General features: G+C 37.0%; 1 long non-coding RNA gene across 3 annotated transcripts in view; it reads left to right on the top strand.

The window, feature by feature from the left end:
• The window catches only part of LOC137863271 (uncharacterized), a 60,062-nt gene extending 50,194 nt beyond the window's left edge, over window positions 1-9,868 (top strand). Inside the window, exons 5-6 of one of the 3 annotated variants that reach the window (XR_011100819.1) lie at window positions 2,677-2,781; window positions 8,448-9,868. This is a non-coding gene — a long non-coding RNA (uncharacterized lncRNA). The remainder of the gene's footprint in view (window positions 1-2,676; window positions 2,782-8,447) is intronic. The other 2 variants (XR_011100817.1, XR_011100818.1) reach the window with 2 other exon arrangements.
• Window positions 9,869-24,783: the final 14,915 nt, after the last annotated feature.

The raw sequence follows: 24,783 nt of genomic DNA on the forward strand, positions 1-24,783 counted from the left end.
GAATCCTGCACCTCTGCATTATTAAGTTGTCAGGCGGGCTGATGATGAAAATCTGAAGGTCAGGCATAACAAGAAGCACCTTATGGGGGGATCATGACCTTTCTGGAAGTGCTACACTCATGTTTATCTGCACCTAACCCTTATCCACAATTCTTCATTTGATAAGAACATTGGGAGAAGGGATGGGGAAGGGGAGGGGGGGAGGGGGGAGGAGTAGGGAAGTCCTCATCATATGTATAAGCAGTGTGTGAAATTAGGCTTCCTGTGAAACTGATTGTGGATGCTCAATTCACAGTGAAAGATAATAAACCAAAAGGACACACGAGGGATGCCGACAGAAATTGTTCACTACAGTGGAACTCAATAAAGGGAACAAGAGCTTTCCTAAATGACAAATTTGGTACAGTGGTGCTAAAATCAGGATTCTCCCTGGCACCACTGCAGCAATTTGCTCTCAGCTCTACCACTTTTTATTTACTTTGGAAGTCCTAATAATGTTAGAGAGTGGCTTTTTCATCTATTTATTTATTTATTTCTCTCCAGCAATGTTTATTCTTTAACTGCTTACTTTAAACCAAAGAGTCAAGGTGAAGGACAATGAAATGTTAGATTCCAATTGATTTTTCCTCTTTAGTTTCCATATCAGAAATGAGTATAAATATAAATATATTCCAGGGTTAGATGCCTGTCCTATGCATGCCTTATTGACTGCTTTAATAAATGTCATGACCCCTTCTGCACACACATGCACACACAAACTCACACATGCTCACAATCAAATAGAGGCATTGCTCAGATATAAATGCAGTAATAATGGCAATCACATGGAAAATATTCCAAACCTAAATCTGCTCTTAAAATGTGCTAATAAGATTTTTATTTCACCCCGATTTACAGCATCTTGACTTTGCTTTTCAAATCCACAGTGTACTTAAAGCATGACAAAGTACATTTGTGGAAAAGTGAAGTCAAACAAGACTTCATAATTATTGCAATATATTCACTTTTCATGCATAATCCTTTAAATTAGCAATACAATATATCACCTCTACTGCCACTAGAGGCTAATGCACCTCTATTGAAAGCTATGTTAAGGAAAGTTATGTCCTATCTTGAAAAAAGCACATAACCTTCCAAAATATTAAATGACAGTAGGTTCCAATCCTGTAATTCTTGCATACTCAAGTAGCCTCATTAGCCTTGATTTTCTTACATCAATGGACAATAACCTATTAACTTTAATGGATTTACTAATATGTACTGATGTGAGATCACAATCAGTACCTTTGGGACATCATATTTAAGGATTACCAGACCAGCAGGAAAAATAATATGATGTATAAACTAATGAATACTTTTATTAGTTGAATAGAATAATACTAGAACCCATCAACTGCTTTTAAAGTGACTCTTTAATGAAGACGTGACACTGAAAAATACTACGTTGTCGATATAGCACATAAAGAATCTCCTGTATCAAGTTAAAATGAAAGAAAATTTTTCTATTTCTATTGTTTAAGTGATCCAATATATCTACTTTTTTTTTTTTTTCTTTTGGCCTCCCATATGCTTCCTGTTGCTGTGGTCTACTATTGTCTACAACCTTTGGTAGCCTATTAATAAGCAACAACAACCCGTGTATTCTATAGTGACTTTCATCTGCAAATCTGGTACTGATCAACAGGGGAGGTCAATACAACTTATTGCTGAGGAAACTGAGGTATGGGAAAAGAAGTGACTTGTCCATAGTCTATGAGCATACTAGTGATAGACCCTAGGTCATCTGGAATAAAATTTGGTGGCCTCCTCATTTTTAACTTTTTTCTTTAGGCTCCACTCTTTCTAGAGCTGAGCTATGATTTGAATTTGAATTAGATATTGGGATGAATTTGGGGGAGCAGAGCCATATGCGCTTGTAGAAGACAGTAGAAATCTTTGCGTAGTACAGTAATTTAGGGTGAACAGTAGCTGGAAAAGGCAGGTTGCATCTTAGCTCCATTGGAATTCCATTTTAATTAGCAATATTTGCAGCAGGTTTGGAACGTGGAAGTCCATAAGAATGTAGAAAAATACTTTCAAGTTCATTGTGTGGAGAGACTTTCCACTTTGGGCTATGAACTGCTCCAGTTTTTCTACACAGTTTCAGTGAGTCTCACAGCCTTTCAAGGAAAATGGGAACTGCTAGGAGGCTGGCCCATTCAGATTACATGACCATTCTCAAAACCTTGGCTTCATAACTAAGTCTCCACATCTACTGTGATGTGATAATCATGGAAAAATAAATTTATCTTGGCTTACGTGTATTCACTCAGCAGTGTACTTATTTTATCTGTATAATGTGAGCCTCCCACAATATCACTTGGAAGCAAAAGCAAAATACAAGTAACTATGTAAAGTTTTTTCCTCCTCCTCCTGTCATCAGAATTGAAACTGGCTGATAGATGAGACAGAGACATGATCTCATAACATGGTTTGTTAGAAACTGAAGCTAACTGATAATCTATGTTAAAACTTTTGGTCAAATCAGGTTTTCTTACAGATTTCAGAATGTGCATTGTTTTATACATTTATATAAAATATTCTCATTATTGTTTACTCTAAAATCTCGTGCTTACTTTAAAATCTCATGCTATATATTAACAAACATATATATATTTTCTTTTATTTTCCTTTCAGGTTACCAGAAAATGTTGTAATGTTGATACTACTTGGGAAGGCTTTGACTGTCCAGCATCCGTACTGACAGCATTAATAAAAGAAATTCTGAGCCAGTAAAACAGGGTAAGACACCAATGTGAGAAAAACCTACAGCCAACACATCCCCAAACCCAGAGTTAGATTTTGTTTAATGTAGAAGACAAAAGTCATGAAAAGAAGGTTATTCAACTGCTGGTAGCCAAATGTCCAGTGGTAGGTCTTAAACCTAGTGATTCAGAGCTTAACAGCGAAGAAGTCTTTTTCTTTACACTATCCAGAAGGATGAATGATGGTTTCCAATTGAATACTTTTAAAATTAGATCTGACTAGTACTTGGTGGGAAAGTTCACCTCACCTAATGGATCATTTTTAGGCCAAACGCAGCTTTCATTGAAGGCAATGAAAATGCTTTCATTGACTTCAACAGGTTTTGATTTGAGTCTCTATCAAGTAAGCTACATGTACGTTCTGGAGAATCAAGGAAAAAAACATTTATATGGTAATTTGTAGTGGTTTTGAAGTTCTTTTAGGGATTACAAAAATAAGCTAAATTTTTTGTTCAAACCTGAGATTTTATACCCTATTAGTCAATAACATGGACTGAAACTTTTCATACTGTCCAAAAAATACTAGATACATTTAAAAATAGCTCCTGAGGAAGGAGAGCCACCTACCATTTCCACTGTTTTTCAGCTGCACAAAGTGTTACTATACTGCTTTAGTGATGACTATTTTTACTCTTTGTTTACAAAGCCTGCATTGGAAGGTGCAATAATCCCCTAACCTCAATGCAAATCTCAGAGGGTTGAAGGCTGGCATAGAGGATGCCAATCCAGGTGTGGTGCTTTCTGCAGAGCACGGTAGAAGTTATGGATGAGTTATAGGGTGGCAGAAGCACACACATTGCGTGGCCAACTTGCAGCTAAAAATGGCTTAATATCAAAACACAGCATTTTACAAGCAGGCAGTTAATCCTTCATAGGGGCCAGGTGCCTGTTTTGAATACGGAGGGACAAATCTGATGGGGGAGACTTTTATTTTCCCACCCATTTCTTCCACAAAATAAATAGAGAAAAAAAAAATCAGTTCCTTGTTTCCTCTTAGCACTTCTTAAATCTCTGCATCTCCAGTCATCCTATTTCTCTTGCCAGTCTATTTCTTTTCTCTCATAATGTCTCCTCTTGTTGGTGGTGTTTCCACCCATGTGGTTGCAGCAAGTTTAACTTTTCATGGAGTCAGCAGTTGGTGTTTGTGTTATGCTGCTCGTTACAGAGGGTCCTTATACATTGTGGTCTCACTCTTGAAAACCCATGGTCTTGATTTTCTTTTTGGCTGTTTTTACTTAGTCAACAAAACTGTATAAATCCATTCAAACTGAAAATGCTATTGCTATTTGTACATAGGATGAAATTCTATACGTTTGCCAAGAATGTGAACATCAAAAAGGTCAAGAATATTTAAGCAAAAAATACTGAAGGCTGTCTTGTTGTTGTCTTATGGTTTTCCATGATACGTAATCTCTACTATGCTGGTCTGTATAGATGAAGCTTTCTGTCATGAAATTTTATTCTCTGTTACTTAGAGATAAATTTAGACAGCTTCACATTGCTGAGTAAATCTAAAAGAATTCTAATAAAACAGATTAATGTTACATCCCTGATGGTGAGTTGGTGAGCCTTTGCCTGGATTTCCTAGACCTTTTGTCTGTGGGACAGAGAAATCCTGTTTCTATTTTCTAAATAACTGTTACTTCTATCATTTATTTTTTTCCAATCGGAGTACAATGTTAACTGAGTCATTCTCCACATGCCATTTCCTAGATGAGGACTTGCTCATGGCCACAGACCTAGTTAGTGCTGAGATAAAAAATTGGTGTCCGTGTCATACAGGGATTTATATCAATACCAAAGAGAAGGAATCTGAATTAGATATAAGAAAACATGCATAGAGACTGTAGGATAAACTATTGAAAAATCACTGAAACCTGTCTGGCTTTTGCTTCTGTGGTGGAAGTCTGGAATTTCTACAATGTTGTCTCGTGGAAGATTACTTGCTGGTCATCCTTAGAGGACTGGAATACTTTAAACAGCAGTTTTGTTATAGTGATTTTACTGGGCATTATTTTTACTATGGAAAGTCCTTTAAAATTAATGGGAATTGATTTCAGTGGCCTTTGACATATTACTGAAAATAATACGGCAAAATACAACCTTTTCCCTCTTACTGCTACGTAAAGGCTTTAACTGAGAAAGCAGTTTACAATGGTGCCCCCATGTAAGGCTTTATTCAAAAGATTTTACGCTTGATAACATCTGAGCCATGGGAGCTGTATGTGGGGTTTAGCATCTTAGCAGCTGCAATTCTTAATCCTGATTCCGTTGCCTCCATATTAAAAGCTCCATGGTCACAGGACACCAGCTTTGGCTGTACTACATTGTCATTCATTCCTTCCCACCACACGCGTGCCTGACCATATAGGAAAATGAGTTTACAACTGACTACGCCTATGGGACTCCCGGAGGGATACAATGTGAGAGCCTTTACTAGTGGAGGATAGTTCTCAAAAGGTCTGAAAGTTTGGTAAGTACATCCTTAACCAAACTCTTTTGACCTTTATTCAGATTTGTTTTTGGAGAAGGGCAAAGGGTTGGGCCAATTCTTGTTTAACCCAACTGGCTTGTCCATCTACAGGCTGTAATTAATCACTAAATCTCTGCCATACTTTGCTTTGGAGGCTAGGTCCCAATACAGCAGGGCACTAAACTTTAAGCACGTGAGTAATTCTTTAAAGTCAAAGGGATTACTTTTCTGCTTAAAGTGCATATACTCATGTGCATATTTAATTGCTTTGCTTGATCAGACCTTGAGGAGTTAGGGAGCACGTGTCCTTGTACAGCAGTGCCAAGTTGTTCACTTTGCCTTTGCATTGCTTTTCTTGTTGCCTGGGAATTTTCTATACAACAGCAGTGCAGAGAGAGACAACAGGGTACAGTCTGGGGCGGAACTTTATCTGCTCCCAAAATGGGGGAGTGAGAACTCAGTTTTTGGTTATGCGGACTTTTACAAAAAGCAGCAGTTTCAGAGTTTGACCAGTCCCAAAACTGGAAGAGGGAAAGAAAGTTTCCTATTCTTATTTACTTTCATTTCATCTGGACACAGTGCATGAGTAGCTTGTTTTAAGTCATGCATTTATGTCTTACACATTTCAGACTTTTGCAGTAATTGACCATGTTTCTTCAAGCCTGATTCCGAGCTTGCACAAACAGGTAGTGATAGCAGTTTTACACCATTTGAAGATTTGTCTCCTTAGGAACAAACAAGCCTTGTAAACATGCTTTTTGTTTTGCGAAATGCAGAGAGCAAGCAGCTGAACTACATCACACGGGCTGAAACCTCACCAGAAAAAACTGTAATACTAATTTTAAAAAATACTTTTTTTTTTTTTTTTTTTTTTTTAATGAAACTAACCTTGCTGAGTGTACATCAAGGGTTTTATTACTGGCTCTACATATTAAAGTAATTGTGTAATTAGTAATACATTTGTAACTCCTTTACCGAGGAAAAAGTAAAACATGCACTGCTTTTGTGTAAATCTTGACAGTGGTGATTTTTTTCCTGAGAATTATACCATTATATCATAAAAGTGTCAAGGCATGAGTTTACTGTTCCTACTAATATTCTAAAATATTCTCTTAGGCTGACATCTCTGTCAATTAAAATTAAACAAAATTGCATTCTGCCATATACACTTCAAATAGGAAGCTTTCAAGTTTATGGCTGTTCTTTGAATTGATTTTTAAGATGGCATCTGTAAAACTTGGCTAGTACAAGATGAGGTAGGATGTAGTTAAGGTTCAGTCAATTTTAAAAATGTTTTAAAGATCGTAAATTGACAACTGAAATAGACTGAGCATCCTTGGGATTTTGGGCTGTCAAATATAAATCCTTTTTTTTTTTTTTTTTCTAAACTGAGCTCTTGCAAAGTGAAAATTTTATGAAAACATGTTCTTCCCCCCCTTTGATATTTTTGCAATAAGTTACACAAACAAGAGGGCTTCTGGTGTTGTTTCCAGTTGCTTGGTCTCGCGGGATTTGGAATTCTTCTTCTCCTGGTGTTTCCCACAGAAATAGAGTGAGAACGTGCTTTCTCACGGGACTGTATTTCTCATGGAAAATAATAGGGTTGCCGGCAGCAAACGTTTTCTGCAGTGATACCCTGCCAATAAAGTCTTCAGGGAAATTATTGCCCTCAATAAGATGAAGACTAGTAAATTGGAACCCCCCATCCCTACTCCACAAAGATATGTCTTTAGGAAGCTTTCTCCTTCTATTATTCCCTGGAAACCCTGACCCCAAGAAAATGCTGTAGACAGTAATGCTTGGTTTACACTTAATTTTGTTCCCCAGAATAAAGATGTCAGTTATGTGTGTAAAAAAATAAAAAAATAAAGAGCAATCCCCCCAACATACACCCCAACCAATATATTTATGCCAGTAAAAGCCCTCGTGTAGACAGTTATGCTGAGAAAAGTTATTTTACAGCTTAGCTTTATTTTGTTCAGGGAACTGGTTCAAACTATAACAAACAAAGCTCCTTTTTGCTGTTCAAAACTGCATCCACTAAGAAGGAGATTTTTGATGCATCAAACCCTTGGAGGTGTAAACTTGTCAAAGATGTGTTGAATGCATTCTAATATCTGGAAGCCAAGAGAAATTTGCCACATTAGGTTTTATTATTATTCTGAGAGGCAGAAAAACCTGGTTTTGCTAGGTCTCCAATTCCATCACAACCCATAATATTGCATATTAAAAATAGACTTTGTTCTTTTAAAACACACATTTTTGGTAGATGATCTCCTGGCCTGAGGGAATTCAAAGTCAAGCAATGTGCTTTCCACTGTTGGAAGTGCAACAGGTCTCTGTGTGTGGAGTGGCTAGGAAAATCTGATCATTCTTAGAGAAATATTTTCTGGGGAGGAGAAAAAAAAAAAAAAAAAAAGAAAAAAAAAAAGAAGTAAAAAGCAGAACTTTCGCCATGGAAATGTGTACTGAAAGAAATGCAGGTGTTAGTCATGCAGGAGTTCATGTCAAGAGAAATATTTCCCCAGGGTCCCATGAGAGGAAAGGGGAAAGGGGGGTTATGGGGTGCCTGACCCAAGGAGTAGGGGAAAAAAAGCAGAGGCTGGTGACAGAAAGACCTTAATTCATGCACCATGCGCTTGAGTGATATGTTTACTTTCAACCTTCAAGTCAAATTCAAGCAGCAGCCAAAAACCACAGATCAACACATTTTTAGTACAAAGTGAAATTAGGGTCATTGGCACCCTCAGTGCTCCACCAATTTCTGAAACAACATTAAATCCATATTAATACTTGCTTTTATTTAACCATGTCAGAGGAGATGGTAATTATGGGTAAGTAGGAAGGTTGGGATGAAACCAAATAATTGCTGCTGAAGGAGGTAACATAAGCACAATTAGTTGAGAGGGTTATTTTTCGTCTTGAAGGAGAATTTAAAACCAGTTCTGTTCTGGTTTAAATCACTTAGTAGCTTGGAACATAATGGAAAAATAACAGTGAATAATCATAATCCATCTAAATCCATCTTCATGCTAATAGACAGATTTTTTTATTCTATTATTTATTTATTTATTTATTTATTTTTAGGCTACCGTTATCATAATTTAAAATAATCAATATCATTATCATAATGGGTTTGGAGTCCTTAAGGCTTCTCATGTTTTCTTTAGACAGGTGGCAGCGATACAAACGGGATGTCATCCAGTAGCAGCTTGTGCGGACCAAATCATGGACCCCTCCCAGAGGCTTGGGGCAAGAAGAGGCTTTCAAACCTTCTCCATGGATCTGAAAGGCCTGCTTAGTAGCAGCCTGAATGAAACCCCTTCTTCAAGCAGCCTATGTTAGCTGCAGAGGAGTGGAACTGCGCTCTTGGCCCATTCAGGGGCAGACTGTGATTTTATTCAGTCAATAACCCCACAAAATTAGAGGGTAATGTTTATGCCACATCCTGATTACTGATACCATTCATATCAAGTATTATTTTAACTTCATTAAATTAAAAAACATAAAGTAATTTTATTCTAAAAGTGATCTGGAAAATAAATACATTTTTCTCAGTAACTCCAGTGTAGCCAAAATGGACTAATACTTAAGGAAAACAGCTATGCAAAGTTTTTTTTTTTTTTTTTTTTTTTTTTTTTTTTTGTGTCATCTTTTCACATTTGTGTGAAGGTCTTAGTTTTAGTTTTATTTCTGTTGGGTCAGCCATCTGTGCATTTTATTGCCTGTTCTGTGGAACTTTGCAATGTTTTAGTGAAGAGCAGTAGGTAAGCACTGAGGACAAAAATGAGTAGATATAATGCCAGAGAAGAGAAGAGAAGAGAAGAGAAGAGAAGAGAAGAGAAGAGAAGAGAAGAGAAGAGAAGAGAAGAGAAGAGAAGAGAAGAGAAGAGAAGAGAAGAGAAGAGAAGAGAAGAGAAGAGAAGAGAAGAGAAGAGAAGAGAAGAGAAGAGAAGAGAAGAGAAGAGAAGAGAAGAGAAGAGAAGAGAAGAGAAGAGAGAGAGAGAAGAGAAGAGAAGAGACACAAGAAGTAATTTCTCCATTTCTTTTTCCTGATATTGAGCTGAACTGAGGAAATTGCTTTAAGTACATAAGGTGATACAATTACTACAGTTGGGTCTTTGTTTAATTTTCAAATAGACAGTTTAGTACACTGAATTCAGAGGTGATTAGTTATGGACTTTCCAGCCCTTCTCCTCGAGGTCATTAAGTTCAATATTATCCCAGGTTGGATTTCTGAATATCCATTGTGAACAATTTATCTAATAAATTCATACCTTCTAATAAATTCATACTTTTTTTTTTTTTTTTTTCTCCTTGTGACTTACCTATTGACAAATTGAAATTTTTACAAATATGATCACCATTCAAAAGTACTTGGCATGTGTTTTGTGTGGTCTGACTTCAGCTTGTGGACTAATGACAGACTATCCACCATGACTGTTGCTTTAAGTATTTCCTATTCATGATGCCTGATTAAGATGCATAGCTACATTTCTCTGTCTTTATTGGATGACACCCATATTGCAAAGAGCTTTCAACTGACCTCCTAAACCTTTTGGTGAAAATATATATGCATGAGCATCCACAAGACTCTACTGCAGCTTTTTTTTTTTTTTTTTTTTTTTTGTGGGCAAAGTTTCATGCAGACAAGTGTTAATAGAAAGTGCCTGATCAAGAACAGAAATAATATCAAAGAGGAAATTTTTTCACACTGATGTTCTTAAATGCTATTTTTGAACTGTTTCCCTAGTTATTGAAGTGAGCAAAAACCATTGTGTGAAAACTTCCCATGTGAAATAAATGTGTAGTTTCACTCCTGTTCTTAGTGAATATAAGAAATGCAATCACAGTATCCATGAGTAACTGAATAACTTTGAAGCAGTCTCCACAGCAAAGTCACAGGATACTTGGCATTCAGTGGCATTCACCCAGGCCATATTACTCCTGGGTGTAGTACAGGCATAACTATGTAGCAATATATTAAGGCTCCTACACTGTCATTTCAGGTGGAGTACTTTTAGTAAGGATGTCAATCTCTACATCTATTAACCTTTAACCAATTAATTTCACTTTAATTATTTTTTTTAATTAAAAAAAAAAAAAGAGAGAGAGACAAACCCCAAATCACTTCCGCCCAGAGATAAGAAATGACCAAACATCATCATGTAGTAATAATGCCAAAGAGAGAACAAGAATGCAGTCAAGGGCCAAAATTTGGCTCATTTAATTACACCTGCACAGTATTCCAATAGTATGCCTTGGTGATAGGTGATTTTAAGTCTAAAGTGCTTTGAAATAAAGCTATTAAATGCATACGGAGACATTGATTGATACACTTGAGTTATGGGGTGGGGGGGAGAGTGGGGAGAGGGATGAAAAAGCAAAGGACTTTTTTCTTCTCTGTAAGAGTGGATTTGGAATCTTCAAGGGCATAGGGATGGTAAACGATTGCTAAAAGTCCAAATTAAGAGGTATTAGCCCATTGTGTAGCAGTCAGTCACATCATATTCGCATTGCTGTTTTCTTGTCGGAGGTTTTGCCTTGATCTATCCTGGACCACATTGACAAGTCACAATTGAAGCATTCTAAATAATCCACAGTGAAATAAGGCATAGGGTGTCACTCTCTAGGCTACAGAAAGCCTGAGCGCAGTGAAGTTAGAAAGGGTAGCAAAGCCCTTTTCAGTCATGTTTCTCAGCCGATTAAACTCATTCAGGGCCAGGCTGCTGGAACGAAAACAGAAAGATCACCTCCTGTTCTCCAGTGTTTTGTTGGCAACAGCAGACAGATGTAGAAAAGTAGAAACATTTTTACTATAGCAACAAAAGGGAAAGGGGTGGGAGGCAAATGCAGGAATAAATAAATAAATAAATAAATAAAAGGGGGGAATTTGCAGGCTTGTTAATGTCCCAGATACTTTGGGGTAGTACTCTAGGTTAAGAGTGGTTGTCAGTGCAGACTGAAGTTCAAAAGATTCATATGAAATGTGTGTTCAGTGCAAATCTGTGTCCTCTTTTCTCCCCCAAATCCTCAACTGGTACAGTAATTAACCGTAAGAACAGATTGACACATGGTGATGCAGTTCATTAACATTTTTTTTTGTTGTTTGTTTGGCTTTTCAGCAAAACCCATTTAAGAGTGATGCCTTCTTTAAGAGTATCCCATCCACCCATGCAGCCACAGTGATGTGACATATTGTGACACAAAATGCCACAGAAAATTAAGCTGAGCCCTCCAACTGAAGACTTGATTTAGCCATACATTCTCCACAAGTCACCATTTAAATTAACTGTTGTAGATTCAAGACAGAAAAATGATAATTCATTAATTTTAAGAGGTTGGTACAATGATTTGTCTCTTCTGCATGTTATGCATTTATGCATACTCAACATACAGTCTCTGCAAATGCATATTTACATGTATAAATATGAATGCATATATACATCCAAATATATTTAATTAAAAGGTTTTACTAACTTTCAGTATAGAAATGCCCATACACATATGGCCTGTGAATAAATAAAAATAAATTCATTTCTGTGCAGGTAAAAAAAATAATAATAATAAAAAAAAAAAACACATCTAAAGGAAATATGGGAATGATTCCAAGCAATTAGGGGAGTAAAATGGGGGACCCATGTCCCAGCTCCTTCTCTAATAAAAATGTTATGTTTAAAATAATAGTTACAATGGCATACTGAAAAAGAACTTTTCCTTACAAAGACCTGTGGTTCAGGCAGTCTTCAGATGTGGTTGACTTAGATTTCACTTCTGAAAAAAAAAAAATACAAAAAGGATTTATACTGAAGTTTTCCTGCCTCCCAAATAAATTCTCTGGTGATGAACATATTCAATCTAAACATTAGCCCTCACAAAGCTGAACATTGCCCCAGCCTTGGAGTATTTAGCTCCTTAGAGAATTTGGCCATTAACCTTGATGTTTACATTAGTGTTGAGCCCTTTTGAAGATTAGGTCTTTGGAGGTGATAGTATAGTTAAATGTTTCTGGAAAATTTTACTTTAAATTCCTAGGTCTCTTAAAGATCTTGGATCTAAGATCTACTTCTTTTGACTTAGGTGCTTTTGGGTTAAAAAAAAAAGAAACAAAACAAAACAGAAAGAAAAACAACTGCCCTCAGCCTCAAAGCAAGCAGTAAGTGCCACGCAGGAATCAGCTGCTGGAATGGGCAGGGGATGCAAGGAGTTTCTGCACCAACCTCTCACTGTTGTTGGGATAACAAGTTCTGACCCCTCGGAAATCAGAGGAGGTTTCCCCGAGGGCACATAAAATGATGTCAAGCACTTTTGCAGGTAGTCTAGCCTACATCTGAAGCACTTGAGTGTTTATGGGCAATGACTAGTCTAGAGATTTTTAGCGAGCTCCTGTCTTTCTAGGCTTAGATCTTAAGTTTGATCTAATGGCTAGCAGCCCCTAACATTATACACCTTTTTATTTTTTTTTATTATTATTATTTTTTTCAATCCTCATTTCCCCAAACCTTAGAGACTTGCAGAAGCTGTGCTGCTGTGCATTTGCAAGAACTGGTCTAAAATAATGTGATCATTTATCACTGGGTTGTGTTTTTTTTGCCATGCTTTAAAAATTTGTGTAATATATATCAGGTGTCTATGGATTTTGGCATGGTGTTGGGTCATCTAAGCGATTTGGCATTGTTTAGACTGCAAAATAACACGCAGGGTCAAGAGCAGTCAATACTGGTCCTATAAATTATTGTCTAGACTCTCATAAATTGTCCTCTAATTTGTGGCTTGAAAAAGAAGAGATATCAGAAGCAAAATCTCTTTGCTTCTGCAACTGCACCTGTATTTTTAATACAAAGGACTGTCCTTTCCAGCAGTCTTCTGAGGGATTTGCTTCTAATGTTCATGTTAGGCCGAAGTCCTAGGGCCCAGGGTGACTTCTGATGTGCTCCTACAGGGAAATGTAAAACCAAATCCCCAGGCAGAATTTCAGACAGACACTCATTTTATTTACTCATATTCATCTCCTCTGGAAAAAAAAAAAAAGAAAAAAAAAAGAGAGAGAGAGAGAGAGAGAGAGAGAGAGAGAAGCTTTCTTAATCCCAGTACTAACACAATATTGATTCACATTCATGTTCAGTATTTATTGACGTGCATTGCATACAATGGAGGCTATCAATTAGGCTACTCTTTTCGAGGGAAGGGGCAATCGCATTAGAAAACAGATGAAGCTCATAGTTTATATAGTCCTAATTTTATGTAATGTAAACCTTTCAAACCCTGAGCACATGATAGTGAAAATGCATGTCCTGAGGAAAAAAAAAAAAAAAGGCAAAAACCAAATGGATTTACTCTCCAGCTAATTACTATGGGTGACTATCAATCCATAGAGTCATACCATTATTTCTTGAAATTCTCTAATGAAATAAAACTTCTCTTATGACAAGCTGAATTTCTATGTATTTTATTAACTAACGTAAATACATTTGTATAATTTGTATAATAAAAATATTTGCACAATATTTTGTTTTGTGAGTGGACCAGATATATGAAATTTTATAAGTGATGTGTAATCTTGCCCTGTTCATTGTGTACATTTAAGCAAGGGTTCAGTACATTGAGCCCCTATTAAAGATCAATGTCAAGGAGAGCATAACGGCATATGGGCAGTATTCAGGAGGCCAAGTTGTTGCATGCAAAAATCAAATATAAAACACTCTTTTTTTTTTTTTGCCCATTGGAGGTTTTATTGCATGGTCGCAGCTGGATTTACACTGTATTTAATAAAACATTAGTAGCCACCAGGGATTTAAATATGTAACGTAATTCTTTTTCAGTAAAATAATTCCATAAATCCAAATATGAAGTTTTTTTTTTTTTTTTTTTTTCCAAGTGCTGTATGACCATAATTACATTAAAACCTATGTATGGCTTTTTTTTTTTTTTTCCCTTTTTTATTTTTTTCACTGTGAGACTTAATGGAAGCAAAATCCATCTGAAAAGTTGATTTTGGATACATATTCACATTTTTTGGAGGTGATGTAGGTCTGGTGGCTAATAAGTTTTGGGGAGAAACAGGGGTGCTGACTCTCCAACTTGGCATACCTACTTTTAATACAGACCTGTGGCAAAATGAAGGCCAGTATTACAGGGGCAGGTGAAGACAGTACACACGGAAAAAAGTGCAGAATAGGTGTAATTTCTCTCTAACTCTGTGGTTCCAGCTGGCATCTGAGAATGAATACACTGCAGCCATACAGCCCCGGCCAGGTAGCCTTTACCTAGAATGGTAAACAAGGTGACCTAGTCAAATTATCATTGTATATTAGGTTTTCGTCCCTCTGAAGTTTTCTTAGTAAGAAGTTTTCATAGTAAGATAGCTGTGAAAAAAAATAATCTATATTTTATTTAGCAAATTTAATATATTTTGAGGCATCCTGAATATTTATGGTGAAAGACGAAAAGACATGGTTGGACACATCTTCAGTTGGGTGAAACAAGTGCACTGAGGTTTGCATTAGCTACGGATGATTTCCTTGTAGGCATAGTGCTAATCACCATGAGGAAACACGCGAAGAGAAAACAAACAGAAAGACTGTGTGGGGAAATAAAATAAAGGTATTATACAATGAAGCTTGATGAGATATCTTGAGAGCTCTCACTGCAGTTTTCAAAAACAAAAAGTTTGAGTAGGGACAAACAGCTATTTTCTTACATTTCAATGAAAATAAAGATAAGGAAAGAAGAGTGAATGTGTCCCAGAGATACATTTTCTTGGCTTTGACGACAGGGAGCCATTTTCCAAGTCGAACAAAGTTTGTTTTGTGATACTTAGTAACTGTGGCTAACTGTGCTAGGAATTGAAGATGACTCCAACTGGAATTTGACTAAATCTGTAAAGTTTCCACTCTTATACATCTAGGTGAAACACGATCTTTAAAATTACAAGTCAACAGTGTCTGAACTTATAACTTTTCCATAGACAACAATTATGGCAGTGAAATACCCATGCTGGAAGATCTTACAGGAAATCTGCGTCATTCTATGAAAAGCCTGAGATTTTTTTTCAAATTGTTTAGTTAGAGATCCAGTGGAACCAATTTAGTGATCCTGTCTGACATACATAACTGAATTTGCATGGACTATTTTTTTTGCATTTGCATGCTGTTACTACAGCATGAAGGAGAATGGGTGAAGGCAGCTGTAGCTTTTAAGCTTTGTAGTATTGGTAGCGAAACAAGAACATCTGACGTGTGAATTCTTAATTCACACTTAATACAAATTCTTTAGCTTTCCTACACGCTAACAGCTACAATAAAAAGGGTGACCATCTCCCATCTTAACTAAGCTATCTCTGACTAAGGCAATGGAAAACTTTTTTTTTTTTCCCCCTTCAGGTCTTTCAGATCAGATGCCTCTTACATTGAATAACTGCACCTCAGTGAAATTGGAGATCAGGAAACAATGGTAATATTTCATGGAAAGCTTTAACTCAGGTTTTTGGTTTCTTGAAAAAATGTAGGTGAATGCTGTAATTTTATTTTACAGTGTTTAAAAACAAAATAAAATCCTTAACACTTGCAGCTTTGTATTTTATAAACAAAACCAATATTTACACTTTTTTGAACTCTTGCTTCACTATATTCTATTTACCCCCTTAATTCTTTCAGTTCATTTTATTTGTCCCATTGTCTCTGAAACTAAAGTCAAAAGAAAGAGGTTGGAGTTGTTTAAAGGTGCAGTTGTTAGTTGCTCCACTTTTCACTGTTAGAATTTTTCATCAAACAATTGCAATACTTTTGGAATATCATTTTGAGAAATTTGTGAAATTTGCTTTCACCAAAAGTGTTGACCAGATTCCCTTTTATTTTAATCTTGAATGGATTCAATACCTTATGCTGGACCTTGTGGGAGATCTATTTGTATCTGTTTTTCTATCACATGTATTAGAAGACTGGAAAAGCTCATCTGAGATGTTCAGAACACCAGTTCAGAAAAATGAACTTTTAAACACTGGGATATGAATCAAGCTTTCATTCAGATAGTGAATTCTCATTGCCATCCACGTGGACTGGAAGGCATTTGCCACAAATATCTTCAAAGAGGGTCAGACACAGATTTCACTGTTGCTGAGTGTTGATTTATTATTTTGTTTTCCTTTGTCCTGGCAACTCTGAAATAAGAGTTGCTAAAAAGTCACTATTTTCTCCTAGCTGCTGGTAAATACTTATCAAATCTTTCTTTGGGGTCAGTGATTTTTCATATGTCTTAGTACACAATGGAATTATTTAATTACTTTTGCTAGCAAGTTTACAGACAAGTATATCCCTATCATACTGCATATCCTCAAATAAGATTATTTACAATCCAATCTAAGGAGTGCTGACTGGTGTCATTGGAAGCTAAAGCTGCATCAGCATTTAAATTTCTACTTTTCTGGGCAAAAACCCAACTGGCTGATTCAATTAAACTCTTTATGTTATATATTATCCAGAAGTTCACAATCTGAAGTGATTCTCAGAGTCTGAAGCCATGCCTTTATGATTGCAATTTGGTAGCAAGACAATTTCCGAGGACAATTTTACTTGAACTGCAATGAAAATGTCAGGACATAACACACTTTCTGATGTGGGTTTTATGAAAGGCACTCCAAAATCAACCATTATTTCAAGCACAAGCAATAAATAACCTTCATTATTCATTAGAGTGTATATATGCATTTGTGTTTGCAAATATGGTGGTTTCCTGAGCAAAGAACCCTGTAATCAAAAGACCCTTCACTCATTTAAGGAGGTAACAAATGGGTAGGCACAAGGCACAGAAAAAGACAGCCTCTTTAATCGGTAATGGAGATAATCTATAGAGTTCCTGCAATACAAGTAGTCCATCTTCCAGGCATAAACTTTAGATAAGATACAAGATGTGGAAAGATTCATGCAATATTGTGAAGCTACTTTTCATAATAGTCATTTGGAAGAATTTTGTTTATGGTTTATATTGAACAAAGAGAATAGACCTTTCCCTTGGCACGTAAATCACAGCCCTCCTGAAGGATGTCTGGAGTGGTGCTCTGCTATTACTATTCACAAGAACATTAACACCGGTGAAATAGGCTCTGTGAATTTACTGCTATTTACCTGTTAAGATTAGGAGCTAACGTACCTCTGCAGTCGACATGATGTGCCAGACCTGCAGCAGCCCCTTCCATCCTCAAACACTACACAGGAGTGCTAGAAAGCAGCTGCTACACACTGATGCCATTTGTGTGAAGGATTTTTATTTTAATTAGGCTTTGAAGAAAGATCATATTCAGGCACAGGTACCAATTTTGATGAGATTCATATAGGTCAATCAGAACTGAAGAGTTAAAAACAGAGCTTGGCCAAAATATACTGATTTATTGGAGCTGTTTCCATTTTTGAAATTGAAAATAAATTTGTTGAGAATGAAAATGACAAATTTGAACATTTTTCTGGCGATTTAAAAGCATAAATTATGCTTGCTAGAACTGCTTTGTTTTGACAAATTCTAACCAATTTTCAATTTCAATTTTTTTTTTTTTTTTAGATAAAAATTAAATTGGAGGAGATTTGCGAGAAAATAGTTTAAAAAATAATAATAATAATAATAATAAAAAAAAAAAACAAGCCAAACATTTACTTTAAACATAGACTGAGATATGCTTTCTTGTCATTTTTTATGATTTTATGAAGAAGGGCATTTATATGACAAAATCTGCATTTCTGGGTGAGAGAAGTGAAATCAGGAATAAAACTGTGCTCAATAGCATTATTTAAGAAAAGGAGAAAAAGAGGCACCAAACTGTAATGAGCAACAATATCAAATGAAGGCTTTGGGATGATACTGGGGTACCAGAGCAAACCAATTAAAGCTCTGGGGAAGGACGGTGGCTCCCCAGCCACTAGATAACAGCTAGAAAATGAGAGGAGAGAAGGGGAGGGAAGGGGGGGAAAAGGAGGAGGAGGAGACTCTCTCTTTCTCTCTCCTGCCTCTTTCTTTTTCCCGCTCCTGTTTTTCATAGTGGGGGCACTAATGAACTTTTCTAGTCCTATGAAGACAACCCTTGTGTTCTGATTAGTTGCCTTACTTTTAATGAATTGTTTTAATCAAGTTTCAAAGCAGGCACTCTATGCTTCATTGCAGCAGCCCAATGACAATGAGCCGAATGTTACCAAGACAGTGCATCTGATGGACTTTAATGGATTTTATGTGACAGTGTCTAGTGGCCTCATATTAGACATAGCTTTACAACAGAGAACCCATGGGGTTGCACTATGCATTTAATCTATACAAACTGTAAGGACAAGGGAGAGGGAAGCTGGGAAGGGGGAGAGACTTTGAACCCTGAAGACCTTCAAAAGACATGCATTTCATACTAATAAGAAACACTCTTTGGTCATTTTCTTTTTTTTTTTTTTTTTCTCTCAATAGCAGAGTCCCATTGTGTTTTCTTTCTTTTCTCCAGGGCTTTTTGCAATAACATTCTTGAAACACAAAGTTATCTGGAAAAATTAAGCTCTCAAGGAAATCTTGGCAGTGCTGCAACATTTCCTGGATTTCAGGTAGCGATTCTGAGTTGTGATCTCTTAAGTCTGTAACAATTTGCTATTTCTAATTTATTGCTTCATTTGTGACTGCTGCTACAGCAAGGTAAATTTATTCTGATTTGCACAACCTAAGTCTTAGCTCTGACAGTGACTAATTATTACCTGAGTTAAAATAATGAAAGTGTCGGAAAGTGTCCGAATGCAATTTGTTAGGAAAACATGTGGCATGCTGTGTTACCCAAGCCCAGAAAAACCTAAGTGATCAGAAACCATGGAGAATTAAGAATTTTTCCCCCAAAGGTTACAAATCAATGTGGAAAATTTTCAGGGAATTGGAGTGCTGAGGGATTCAATTCACTAGAATAGAAAATGCAGAACATACCTGTGTGATTATTTGCTTAAGGAGGAAAAGTCAGTTTTGTTTTTTGTTTGTTCATTTGTTTGTTTGTTTGTTTGTTTTTAACAAATCTAACAGGATATTGTGGTAGTAACCACATCCAGGGAGATATAGGATATTATAGGATGCTGATCTGATGCTGGATGATTATTTTGGAACTGTTCTTTTCTAGATTAAAAAATAATAATAAACTGTGGCAAAAAAGCTCTGAAATTATAAGCACCTTTAGCTCTTTAGCTGGTGTAAGTAACACATTATTATATTTTTCACCAACTCAGGGCCAGTCCTGTGTTTTGTCAATTATAGGCATGCCTTATTCTCAGAACAACTCAGCTCCAGCTGTGTAGAATGAATCCTGAAATGAAATGGTCAAATGATGTTAATGACTTTGTCTGCTCATGAAAGTTTCTGAGGAATGTTAGCAGCTCTGGGTTAGAATTAGAGAGTATCTGACAGCGCTGTAGTTCTGGTTGTTCAAATAACTCTATGCAAGCAGATGGGATATCAATAAATTAAAATAATAATACAAAAATAATAAGCAGCTATCCAGCAGAAATGATAAAGCAATACAAACGATATAGGTCTGCTTCATTTGGGACATTTGTCACTCTTGTGAGCCATTTAAGCCATGCTTTAAATTAAATTTATCTTAAACAGGATTTAATTTAGATTTAATAAGGCAATTGTCTTATTGTTAAGTACCAATTGGATGTCAACACATAATGCTTTCTAGAGTGATAATTCTACTGTACTCTGAAAAGATGCTAGGACTACATAAAGGCTGACAATTTCATGGTCCATAACCATGCACCTATGTTTAATGTTACTTAATATGTACCTATATTTAGTCTCTGTATTTCAGCCCTCCTACCAGATGAATATCCTATTTTATAAACCATACAACCTGCATCTCTATATATATCTATCATACCTGCTAGACCTCTAGAGAGATATGATTATATTAATTACAATATATTGATTGATTTCTCCTTTACATGGACTGTCTTTATTTAATTTAAATACACAATTAAGCCCATCCAGGATACAATTTTGACTATTAATGTTATAAATAATTGGTAATTGTTTTATGACATATCACATATTTTAAGACAATGTTTCTCATATGCTAATAACAACTGCATTTATAAAATATGCTGAAAATCTGTCTTAATTATTTATATTTGTTCATGGTCAATGCCTTTTTATTTCTCAAATCTGGAAAAAACAATGCATATCTTGGCATTTTAAAACATACTTTTCGGAGAAACATGTACACCTTTTCATATAGAGTCCATACATGCTTTTGTGATGATTATATAGATAATATAAGTGTCGGTATGTGATTCTGCTCTCTGTTTTGCTAATTTCTAGTCTGTGTACAATACCACAGATCAGGCAATTATATCACTAATAATATTTGCACTAATTATTGCTATTAAAATCTATCCATAGTACAACATTACTGTCAGTATAATTCCTATTGTCCAAACAGATTAGATTTTGCCTCTCGTTTTATATGACAGCAATAAAATTATTTTGGATCTGCCCTACACCTATAAGATGATTAACAAGTAATTTATGAAAAATTTTCCTTCTAGGAAAAAAACAAAACAAACAAACAATCAAAAAAAAAAAAAAAACCAACACCAACAGCATTATCTTTTCTTGTCTTTACTCCCATTTTGTGTCTGCTTTCTACAGATAAAATCAAACTTGTGCGACTCAGTTTACAGAGAAAAGTCACGATGAAAGCAGCAATTTAAAAGAAGCCTAGAGAGTATTTGCAAATTATGAATTTGTAAATTCAACATTTATTATTAAAAACTTGGTTCTAAGAGCCACACTCATTTAATCAAGGAACGGAAGCAATGCTGTATGATTCACACACCCAATAAAGTATAATCATAAAAAAAAAGCAACAAAAAAGAAAGACATAATTTCTAGTCTGTGTCTACACCAAAAAACAAACAATCAAACAAACAAACAAACAAAAAAAAAAAAAACACAAACTAGCAGCTGTTCAAAGAAAATTCATGTATTGAGAGAGAGGATGGGGTCCAAGCTTTGAAAAGCATCTGGGTGAGATAGAGCCTTTTGTCATTGGGGCCGGTTGGAAATTTCTGCCTGGGCTGGGTCCCAGCAGGCAGCGTGCACCCTCCTTGGGCAGGGAACATTGATGTTCCACTGCTGGTTGGGAGCTTTATGAGGCATGGTAGTTGGGACATCATTATATGGCCATATCCAGTGGTACTGAACCCAGCTGAAGAAGCTTCTCTTTCACCGCTGTGTATCATTCCCATCCCAGAGCAGCATCTCTTTGGTCAGGTGTGGCATCCCTGTACAATAACCCACAGAAACAGTCTTACATGAGACCACAGAGACATTTTCCCTCATTTTCTTTCTGGAAAGAAGCACCAGAAGGAGACGTTTTCATTCTTTTTTCAGCTCCAAGACAAGAACCTGTTATGATGCTTGAGGCAAAGGTGCTCCAGAGCATGGGCTTGGCTGCACCGCCCAGCTCACCCCATGCAGCCTGGGAGGCTGCCAGCAATCTGTGCCAGTAATGAGCAGCCAATTAATTGATTACTGAAAGTATAACCGAATCCTATGCCTCAGAGAAATCTAAAATATAGTAATGGCTTGCTTTATTGACAGCGTTCATGCCATATTTAGTAGCTGGTATGTAAGAAGTAGCTGGACAATTTTGTTACACTTAATATGTTTCAGAACACAGCATAAAACATGTTTTAACACTATAACATCTATTGAGCAGTACCTCTGGGAACAGGCTTTATTATTAGATTACATTATACAAGATTAGACTAGTCAATAAGGGATTTCTTTCACACAGCATGCCATCTGAAATACCTGTTTTCTTTCTTTCCTTTTTTTTTTTTCTTTTTCTTTTTTTCTTTTTTCTTTAAATTACTTCAAGACCTTCTTTGTAGGATCTTAGGTACAATATACCCATGAATCATAAAACTGACAAGCCCCAGGGCTGAATGGTCTCTGTACGGGAGATAGGAGGCCTAGAGATAAAGGTGCACTACAGGTATACAGTGACAGGGGTGGATTATAGATAAACAAAAGGAGCAGTTATTAGATGGGAAGTGCCAGGCAGGATTGTACACTCAGAATGCAAATTGTTAGGACTGAGTCTCAGGGATCTGACTCGGCTTGGACTGTCAGACAATGGGAAAACAAAGACAGTATATCAGTCTGGGTACAATCCAGCCATTATTTATTTATTTATTTTATATATTTGCTTTAGCTGCTAGCAGCAGAGAGGATAAAGGAAGCACTCAGGGTCTCAGGCAGGTTTTGGCACATGGGTGTGTTCTCTGTTCTCTCCACCAGTGAATTCAGGCTCCTGGTAAAGTTAATTCAAAATGCTATTTTCTGATCAAACACTGTGCTGATTAGTTAGGTAAGAATTCAGAGATTGGAAAGGCAAAGTACCGTGAGATGATCTGAGTCAAGGCAGCAAACTGATGGCTCTGTCCTTTTGGGGGCTGGAGACCCAAATCCTCTCCTTCCCTATAGCATCTTTGTTCAGAGCAGCACCCATGGGAGAGGTAGGTGGGGACATCCCTGCTGCCCAGGGTCCCACCTGCCCATGCTGGGGACACCCCACGTACCCAGTGTGGGGCTGGGCACAGCTGGGAGCACCTGGGGGATTTTCAGGACAATACGTTCCCTGCTTGGGCAGGAGTCCCCAGATTGCAAGCATGGATTTAAGAGTTTGGTGCCTGCAAAGTGCTGAAGCACTATTTTGGTACCCAAACCCTTTTTGAACATATGTCTGCTCAATTACATTGCTGAAATGTAGTGAGAATCAAACACACTATTTGCTTTTTTCAAATGATATCCGGTGCTATTCACACGTTTTTTCCCCCTTTAAATTCTGCCGTTGACTGCAGAATTGGATCTGTTGCTGGCAATTTCTCCTTCTCGGTCCTAAATTAAAAATCTCTTCCGCACTACGCAGTTGCTGACTATGTCCATATGAACAACTTCCATTCAAATTTCCTAGATGGAGAAGACTTGTGGCCTGCTTTGCTGCGCTAAGTGGAAATGAATATGAATTGAAAGGACTATATTTAAGAGCAGTTTCCCTTTTTTGCCTACGAGGATTTTTCTTCTCTTATATAACCAAATTTCCCCACAAGATTGACATTTCAGGAAAGGGGCAGCGGCAGACAGGTGACTACAGATCACATTGGATTTCAGCAACCTTCCATTGTAAAGGTCAGCTCTCTGCAGTGGGTTTTCAGCTGACGGTTCCTCGCTTGGTTTCCATCTCAGGTGAAATACTTCATGTGTCCAGGTAAACTTAACTCCTCTCTCCTTTCCTCTCTCCATCCCACTCTTTCCCTCCTTCTCTCCCCCTCCCTCCCTCTTTTCATTTATTTCTTAAAATGTGTAATAGAGAAAGATGAGATATACCAGAAGAAAGGACCGCAAAGTGGTTCATCACTTCCCTTGCCAACCTAACCCCTGCTCAGCTCTGAGTACTACCAACCAAGAAAAGCAGTGACCTGTTGGCAACAAGTGATGGCCACCAAGGATCTGTCAGCCAGGCACATGAGCAGGCAAGGAACACCCCATCTGGAGGGCGATGCTGCTTGCTGCAAACAGGATTTGGTAGCAACTTTAATGTGGAAACTGGAGAAATAACTCCAGTAATTACCTTTTCCCCATGTTGGCCACTGGGTTGCCATGGACACTCTGGTTTGTCCAAAATATGGGCTGTACTGTAGTGCTAGCAAGCTGTCAAATAACCAACTGTGTTTCAGAAATTTATAGCTAGTAATTAACTGATAGGCTTATAATTAAGTGGAGATACCCCTGAACAACAAAGCTTGGATCTGAACTCAAATTCTGACTTTTTCCCAAATTCAGGGGCAAGAGAGAGTGACAATTTGGGTTCAGTCCCATCTTTGTAATTAAACAATGATTTTTGACAGGAGGGGAATCTCCAGCAGTTAATGACTGACTGCAGGAGTTGAGGGCCTGAGGCAAAGCTGAGGGCTTTTAATCCAGGTGGTCATTAACTGCCTGGGAATGCCTGACCCTAAGGTTAATTGTTTCTATTTAAAATCATGAAAATAATATACACATATATATATCCCCCTACTTCTTTTCTGCTGTATACATGTATTACAAATATAAATATGCTGTCATTTTATGTATTGAATAAGATTAAAGCTGAGCTGTGGGATGTTTTTGATGTATTTGCTAAAAAGCTCAGGTATCCCAAATGTTCTCTTTGCATTCCTCTTTCCATTAAAAAAATCTGACCCACAGTCAGGCCAGAGGGGACAGACTGGGAAAGGCCCTGGTTCAGGGTGTGCAAGGAACAGGGTTGCTCGGCTGGGATTTTACAGGTATCTGGGATGCTTCACAGTAGAGAAGAGTCTGTGCTCCCAAAGCCATGTGGATAGTCTGCTTTTACAATGGTATCAGCTGATTTAATAAAAGCTCTCTCTGCAGTTATGTATGTCCAGGGAGCAAGGAAGAAAGTCCCTTTTAAAAACTGTTGTGCACCTTTCCATA

This window comes from Anas acuta, chromosome 12, assembly GCF_963932015.1.
Source record: "Anas acuta chromosome 12, bAnaAcu1.1, whole genome shotgun sequence".
Taxonomy (NCBI): domain Eukaryota; kingdom Metazoa; phylum Chordata; class Aves; order Anseriformes; family Anatidae; genus Anas; species Anas acuta.